We start from the raw sequence: 8,869 nt of genomic DNA on the forward strand, positions 1-8,869 counted from the left end.
CTTCTATTCTCAAACAGTTCTGAGGAGTCTGAAAGATGAAGATCACATGCCTGCTTTATTGATAAAACCATGTTGAAGGTATACAGCTTAGACCACTGGTCAGTTAACTCTGCAGAGCTTCACTTCTGGTCCTAGTCTGGCTGAAGGGCCCTGCCAACAAGGGGCAGTGCCTGCTGGGCTAAGCTACCTGGGAGAAGAGCAGAATGTGTGTGTCACGTGCAATACAAGGCAGAGAGCAGTCAGTGTGATTTGGGGCTGAATTACGTTAGGGTTTTCTGTTTTGTCGTTTTCAGTGACAGAAGAAATCATTTTTCTCTTTTTCAATCATCTTTGCAGTGTGAAATCGACCTGTTTGCCTTCTAGACTGTTTCTTCCTACTTCCATTAGCTTTAATCTCCCTTGCTGTCCCTCCGCATTTAGGGTCCTAACAGCACAAAAAGTATCTACCCTGAATGTAATGTTACTGGAATTCTTGATCACAATGAAACATGGCCTGTCTGAATACCAAGTCCTTATCAGCCATTTACTTTGTGTAATAGGGCAGTCTGCCAAGGAAGCACCGTGTTCTGTCCAGCTGGTATTCACTTGGCAGGGGAGGGGAGAGAAGGGGGAACCCTCTTTTCAGATGCAGTTCTGCTCAGGCTCTTTGGTTTTCATAAGAGAATGTCTCTTATGAAAGAGACATATGGAGAGGATGTTCCCATTCAACAGATTATTAAAGGATACAGATATTTCCTGGGATAGCTGTACTCCAGGTCCATTCTGGAGACCATAACTTTGAACTCTGTTGTTCAGTTCTTATTGAAAGCTCAACTGTAAGAAATAAAACTCTTAGAGGATTGTTGGAAGGTTTTCAATTCCTCCAGTAGCCCAAAATTTATCTCCAGATCAAGCCAGACCATCAAAGAAATATGTACTTGGAACACATTTTTTTTTTTTTTTTGGTCTCTCATAAACTGCTTTTATTGAGCTGGACTTTGGAGTGAGTCAGTGAGGATGCTGTAAGGAGAAGCCATATGAAAGTTTCCTGTTGTACTTATTGAAGGAGTTTTCAACTGTATTACATCATGACCCTTATGAGGATCATTAGGTTTTTTTTTTCCAGATCTAAATACGAGGAAAATCTACTGTTCTCCTCTAAGTTTGGCTGCTGTGACACTTAGGAGTAAACTTGGAACATTTAACCTTTGTATATGACATTCTGACATCCATGCTTTTATATTTTCAATTTGCTTATAGTTTCTAACACTATTTTACCCTTGTTTTGTCTTTGTTCTCTCTCTTTATCTACTTTCTTTCTTTACCAAATTGTCTTCTGTTTTGTAAGCTGATTCAAGCTCTCTTAATGGGAATGAGAATGTCAGTAAATGAGTTAATTAAAAAGTAAATGTGGATCCTTCACAGAGGAGAATGTTCTTACCACTTGCCCACACAGTAATTTTGTGCCTTGTTATCTGTCACCTCCGGCCTGTGGTGAAGCTTATTTTGTTTTCTCTTCTACTTAGGCCACCCTCCTGTCCACCCAGGTCATCTCATGGTGTCCAGTTACATCTCGAGGTCTGATTCCAATTCTGTGCCACAAGCCCATAGGTTCTATCATTCAAGACCTTCAATTCGGAGTCTGAGTTTTCCCTGCAGACTTGTGTCTCCCCATTTATCTCTGAGGTAGTGAATGGTGTCACCATCCCTGAAGATACCCTATCAAAGAACTGGGAGATACTCTAGACTTGTCCCTTCTTCAGTTCCTTTGCATCTAGTTCATCCACAGATCTGACTGACTTCTCCCTCTTGGATGTATTGCTAATTCTTTTACTCTTCTCTACTTCCACAACTAGTTCAGCTCTTGTCATTTCTAGCTTAGGCTATAGTTCTGCACAGAACCACTCTCAGCCCATTCTCTACACAGCTTCTAAAATTTATTTCTGAAATACAAACCTCAGCTGATAAAGAACCTTCAATAGAACCCTGTTCTAAAGGGATAGAGTTCAAACTTCTATATACTGCATGAAAATGCTGCCATATGTTGTGAACAGAATGATAGTCTACCACTCCAATCTTATGTCCTGCCACAGCTCTTTTCATCATCTTTATATTGGATGATTATGGATGATTCCCTGGGCTTTCTTTTTAAGGGATAACTTCCTGGTGCAAGCTCAAAATAAGAGCTAGCTTGGCTGCTCACTCATGATGGTACTGAGGGATAAGTAACCTCCCCCACTGCCTATCTGGGTGCTCATGATTCCCTGGAAGAGTTAATAGCTTAATTCTTCATTAACCATTACTATTTTGTGCTAAAGTGAATCAGTTAGATCCAGTAAGCACTTATGTAAAGAGTGTGACATAAAAATTGAATAAACAGGTTGGTGGTTGCCAGAGGCAGGAGGTTGGGTGGAGGAAATGGGTGAATGTGATCAAAAACTACAACAAAAGAAAAAGGTGAGGGACAGACATTAAGTTCATCTGGATGCAAGAAGAGGGGAAGGGAAATTCTGGCTGTGGGGTTCTGGGCAACTCTGTCATGTCCCTGGAGTGAGGTTGCCTTGGGAGCAGGATGAGGGCATGGAATGGAAGGAGGTCACCTATATAAGAAGCAAAGATGACCATGCGTTGTGCCACAGTTTTTCCAAAGATGAGAATGGATTCTGACACTTTCACTATATCCTAGAATAAAATTAGTTATTTGATGAAATAATTCTGTTTGTAAGGACTAGGTTGTGTGAGGTTGGGAGTGGGGCAGCGTGTGATGAAGAGAGCCTTGGCTAGTCACCATCAGCCTTTCATCAGGGATAGTGGGATGGGGGAAGCCACACCTCTATGCAGAAGGCTGTCATTTTAATGTGACTCAACAAGCATTTGTGGGATATCTTACTAGGCCTTGGAGGGGTATTTGTTGTCAAGGTGATAGAAAGTCCTCTCTCTTTAAAAGTAGGGTATGTCAACATAATGTGCTAAATTTAAAAAAACATCATTTTGAATTCATGAACTCAAATAGAAGTATCTTTTCCAGTTTTGTCACTTCCAAAAGTGGCCCAGCTGCAGAAGCAAGCCTTTTGGCCACTACTGACTCTCATATACACTCTTAGGTTCCCAAATATTGGCCCCTTGCTGCTGCTGCTAAGTGACTTCAGTTGTGTCCAACTCTGTGAGACCCCAGAGATGGCAGCCCACCAGGCTCCCCCATCCCTGGGATTCTCAAGGCAAGAACACTGGAGTGGGTTGCCATTCCTTCTCCAATGCATGAAAGTGAAAAGTGAAAGTGAGGTTGCTCAGTCGTATCCGACTCTTAGCGGCCCTATGGACTGCAGCCTACCAGGCTCCTCCATCCATGGGATTTTCCAGGCAAGAGTACTGGAGTGGGGTGCCATTGCCTTCTCTGATATTGGCCCCCAGTAGGAGCCAAAACTTCATGGAGGGGAAATGATTCCATGTCTTGGCACAGGAAAATTCAAGAATATTCTGTGCTTGCTTGGAAAAAAGTTTCTTCAAGGATGTCAGGTGGCTCTAAAAGGAAACAGGTTATAGAACACAGTTGTAACAATATGAGGATCAAATGCTGCTGCTGCTGATGCTGCTGCTACTAAGTGACTTCAGTTGTGTCCGACCCTGTGCAACCCCATAGACAGCAGCCCACCAGGCTCCCCCATCCCTGGGATTCTCAAGGCAAGAACACTGGAGTGAGTTGCCATTTCCTTCTCCAATGCTTGAAAGTGAAAAGTGAAAGTGAAGTTGTTCAGTTGTATCCGACTCTTAGCGACCCCATGAACTGCAACCTACCAGGCTCCTCCATCCATGGGATTTTCCAGGCAAGAGTACTGGAGTGGTTGCCATTGCCTTCTCCAGAGGATCAAATGGTAGGGGGGAGGGGTTAATATATATGAATATTTTGTTTCTTTTATTGTATTTAATCTGTTCTTACAGCATCTTAGAGCTATTGTTAAAAATGCATTCCTAAATAATCTAGGGAAAAATAGTAGAAACCATTAAGAACAGGACAAATTGGTTGTATCCATTGTCTCAAATAAAAATGACATGGAGGGCCCAATATTTAATTGGCACAATGATAAGTCACAGTAACCAAGTTGAGAGAGAGGTTAATATTGTGTGGGCAAGGTTTTCAATTGTGCAGATGTACTAAGGAGTGGAGGTAATTGCACAGACTCAGTCTCTCATCTCCTAGGAAACAAGACACTTGGATGGCCTTACTGATCATAGTAATAGAGTAATTCAGAATGTAATCTTTTCTAATAATACTAACGAGCCAGGTTACTGTAGTGCAATGATGGACAAAGGTTCATGCTAACCAAGTGAAACTTGACTGCAGTACGTTGTTTCGATGGGACATATTAAAACCTGTGTGAAAAGTGTGAACTTAAGAGCCTTATTGACATAATAAAGGAAGTTTAATTCCTAAAATTGCTTAACCAAACCCCAGGTCAGATAAAAACCCCCGAACCCAAACAGAAGACAACAAAACAAACCACTACATTACTCCCCACCTCAAAAAAAAAATAAATAAATAAAAATAAAAAATTCCCAAAGGATCAGGTATATAAAACTTGCAAACTCAGTTGACTAGTCTGAGATTTTTTTGAGAGGGAGAAGAGTGGACTTGATATAATTACTTACTGCAACCCTTGGAAGATATAGAATTTAAGCTAAAGTTATTAACACTTAAAGTAGTTTTAAATTTAATAGCAAATTCTGTAATACCTATGGTAATTTGTGATAGTTTTATCTACTTCTAATATGTTTAAAGAATTTGTGAGAATGTGACATATCAGTTTTGTGACTTTAATTAAATGTTTAGGAGAGTTTGAGAAAAAAGTTTATATTCAATATTTGAATGTTGAGGAAAATCCAATTTATTATATCATAGGCATTGATTTCTTATTTGTGTAACTGAGCTATGAATTTTGAGGACTCTTGAGTCCTTTATATTTAAAGGAATGTTAATTATTTTATAGATTTATAGATGGTATATATTGGGCATGAAACAATAGTTGAAGTAAAAATTCCTCTTCAGAAACAAAAATCAGGAAATAATCTTTTCTTCTTTTCTTTTTTTTTTTTTTACTTTTATTTGCATTTATTTTTTGCGGCATTTATTCCCGGGCCATGTTTTTGTTTCTTCAGTTTCTTCTGGGATATCTTTTTCTTCTGTGCAACCTCCTCTTCTGGTTTAGGAACAATCTGTTCTTTTTCAGTAAGGATCATCTCAGTGTGGCAGGGAGAGCTCATGTAGGGGTTGATCCGACTGTGAGCTCTGTAAGTCCTGCGCCGCATCTTGGGGGCTTTGTTCACTTGGATGTGCTCAATGACCAGAGAATCTACATCTAAGCCCTTAAGTTCAGCATTACTCTCTGCATTTTTGAGCATGCGTAGTAAAAATTCAGCACTCTTTTTGGGCCACTGACCCTGCGTCCAGCCCCACTGTTTGGCCTGTGCACACCTACCAACTCCACCGTTGTAACGACGGAATGGCACACATTGCTGCTTCTTTTTTTTTTCTTAAAAATTTTATTATTATTATTATTATTATTTTTTTGCATTGATTGATTTTATTTTTAAACTTTACATAATTGTATTAGTTTTGCCAAATATCAAAATGAGTGACATCTTTCAGATACTTGGTGGCTTTTCGGATATGCATACCCTTTATGGCCTGGGCAGTTTCACGAGTGTTCTTAAAGTGAACACGAAGATTTGAATCTCTTGATTTGCATGATTTTGTGGGGTTTTCTGGGTCAAGTGAATAGTGCACCATTTTTAGGGGTCACCTCAGGCCGCTTACCGGAAAAGCTAATCTTTTTTTCTTGACACTGTAGGACATGGTTACTGTTCTCAAGTTTCTCTCAAATTTATTATGGGCTGTAAGAGTAGCCTACAAGTAACTATTTAGAGTTTACTTGTGATGACAAAACAGAGTTCAAGGCTTGAGACCGGTGTGAAAGACATGGATACAAGGTAAAACTGTGCTGAATGCTTTTTGAGGCAACTGGAACTCTGGCTGTAGAAGGCTCAGTTTGTACAAAGTAGATACCTGCAACCCTGGGGGTTGGTTGAGACCCCCAGGTGAGTGAGGACACGGACACTAGAGAGATTACGAGATATGACTAAGTCTCCAGCTTCTTGGGGCAGAGACGAGGCCCTTTTCACTCTGCCAGCACTGCCTACATCTGTGCTGGGGCACATGGGGCCGTATATGACATAGACATAGCTAAGCAGACAATACACGAGATTAACAATACTAAGTATAGAGATAACATAGCGACAGTAATATATTCCGTCACGAGAAGCTACGAGTTAAATTGGGCAGATGAAACGAACTTATCAAGAAGAAAAATGTCATTGTGAAAATAAAGTTCTAATGTGTATGGGGAAGAAGGTAGAAAAAGGAGAGTATTTCTGCTCTTTCAAATTACTAAAAAAAAAAAAAAAGACAAAAAAGGGACAAAGAGTAGCAGCAGACAGTTCATAAAACAAGATATCCAAATGGGCGACAGACATATAAAAAGGTGTTCAGTCCCAGTAATTATCATGGGAGTAAAAAATAAAACTAGTTATAATTTATCATTTATGAGATGGATACATATTTAAAAGATCATGATATTCACTGTGGGCAAAGATGGGAGGAAACTGGTGTCTCATACAGTGCTGGTTGATGTGGGCTATGGTGAAGACTGTTAGGGGACTTATTTCTTAGTATCTTTCAAAATGTATGTATTTTTTTATTTTTAAAAAATATTCGTGTATTTATTTCAGTTGGCTGCATTGGGTCTTAACTGCAGCACCTGGGTCCTTGTTACAGCATGCCTGGTCTTTCGTTGCCGTGCACTGGCTCTTTTCGAGGTGCTCAGGCTTCTCTCTAGATGTGGTCCTTGGTCTCAGTAGTTGCGACGTGTAGGCTTAGTTGCACCATAGCGTGTGGGATCTCAGTTCCCAGACCAGGGGTCGAACCTGTGTCTCTGCGTTGGAGGGTGGATTTTTCATCACTGAACCACCAGGGAAGTCCCTCAAAATTTAAATTGTGTTCACGGTTGGCCCAGAATTCTAATTCTAACAATTCTGAAGCAGTCCTTGTTCATGTCTACCAAGATGTTGTTCCCAGGATGTTTAGTGCCATATTATCTTATAGTTGGGAAAAGCTACATTGCTCAAAGTTTTCTTAAGAGATTAAATAAAATAAGGTATATCCGCTCTGTGGGCTATCATGTGACAATTAAAATTAAAAGTCAAAAGTATCTCCAAGTACAGACATAGGCAGATAACTGAGGAATCTTGTTAAGTGACAAAGGCATTAAAATTATATATAATGATCCCATTAATTAAGCAACCAATTATGTTACTGTATATTTATGCATGTATGCTAAGTTGCTTCAATCATGTCCAACTTTTTGTGACCCTATGGACTGTAGCGCACCAGGCTCCTCTGTCCATGGAATTCTCCAGGAAAGAATACTGGAGTGGGTTGCCATGCCCTTCTCCAGGGAATCTTCTTGACCCAGGAATCAAACCTGGGTCTCTTGCATTGCAGGTAGATCTTTACCAGGGAAGCATATGTTTATATATGATTGAAATTACATACATAAAAAATTTGAAGGAAATCCTTAGTTATTATCAGTGGTTATCTTTGGAAAGAAGAATGTGTTTGGAGGTGGGGGCATTTAAGAGACAATGTTATGTTTTATATTATGTATTTATATCTGTGTTTATAAGTCTATCTATTTCAATGCCCATCAATGTCTTGATCTGTATTGGTTCAGACTTCGAGTTTATTTAATACTCATCTAATATGAATTACCTTTTTTAAAAAAACTAAAACATTTCTAAAGTCCTAACCCTCCAGTCCAGTTCTGGTTCCATTGTAAGAAAATGATCATTCAGAGTAGAGTGAAATAAATGACATAAATAGGCTTGAAAGGAACAAATGGCTGCTTCTTGGCCTTGGTTCCTTACCTCCTGGCTCATTTTGCACTACAAGGTGTGGAGGTAGAGAGTATCCTGCTACACCTATGTGTGCATACTCGACCTCTCCCCACCTTCTACAGTTAGAGTACTCCTGCGATTATAACTCTGTGATGCCAATTTAAAACTTTTTTTTTCCCCAATGCCTAGTTTTCTTGTGCTTGGCAGACATCCCCAGAGCTGCCCCAGGGCACTTGCTTGCTCTCTCCAGGTGAAACAGTGGTTTGTCCTCCGCTCTGCTTTGTACTTGCTTAGTGGAACTACAAAGACGATCTGGCTTCATGCTGGAGCCAGGCCTGCAGACTGGGAACTAAAGCCTGTTCTTCATTTACCAAATAGAACAGTTCTGCTCAGGGGATCTGTTGTGGCTGTTGGCCTTTTTTGCCAATGGAAAAAAGATGAGTAGTTCGCTTTGAATGCTCGCAGTACCCTGCATTAGCTCCTGTTAATCAGAGACTGGCATTGGCATGGCACCTGTGCCTCTTGGGATGCGAGTCACAGCTCCCACATAGCAAAGCTGTTCAATAGAGGAGCCTGAAAGGACCAGCCACCAGGTGCTGGGGACCGTCCCCACCGTTTCCATTGATTATTCATTTATTCAGCAAACATTGTCTTTCTCTACTCCGGTCTGCCCGTGAAATTCATCACCGGGCACATAGCAAAGCTCACCATTTCTGTGATTTTCTCACACTGCCCTCTCCCTGGCCTGTTTTGATTTATTGTTTTTGGTTTTCTTTCATCTTTCCTGGCTCTCTGCTCCTATGGTCCTACATCCTTGTTCCTGGTAGTGGTTCTTCTTGGACCAGTTGCTCTGAGAGTCACAATTAACTTGCCCTTATTCAATGGATTATGATTTGTCTGTGATTCTTTGGCTTTGTCTTGGCCCATAGACACAAAACAGGCT

General features: G+C 40.5%; 1 pseudogene; it reads right to left on the reverse strand.

The window, feature by feature from the left end:
• Positions 1–5,076: 5,076 nt before the first annotated feature.
• On the reverse strand, positions 5,077–5,797 carry LOC113900729 (annotated as a pseudogene).
• Positions 5,798–8,869: the final 3,072 nt, after the last annotated feature.

The sequence above is a fragment of the Bos indicus x Bos taurus genome, chromosome 11 (assembly GCF_003369695.1).
Source record: "Bos indicus x Bos taurus breed Angus x Brahman F1 hybrid chromosome 11, Bos_hybrid_MaternalHap_v2.0, whole genome shotgun sequence".
NCBI classification, from domain to species: domain Eukaryota; kingdom Metazoa; phylum Chordata; class Mammalia; order Artiodactyla; family Bovidae; genus Bos; species Bos indicus x Bos taurus.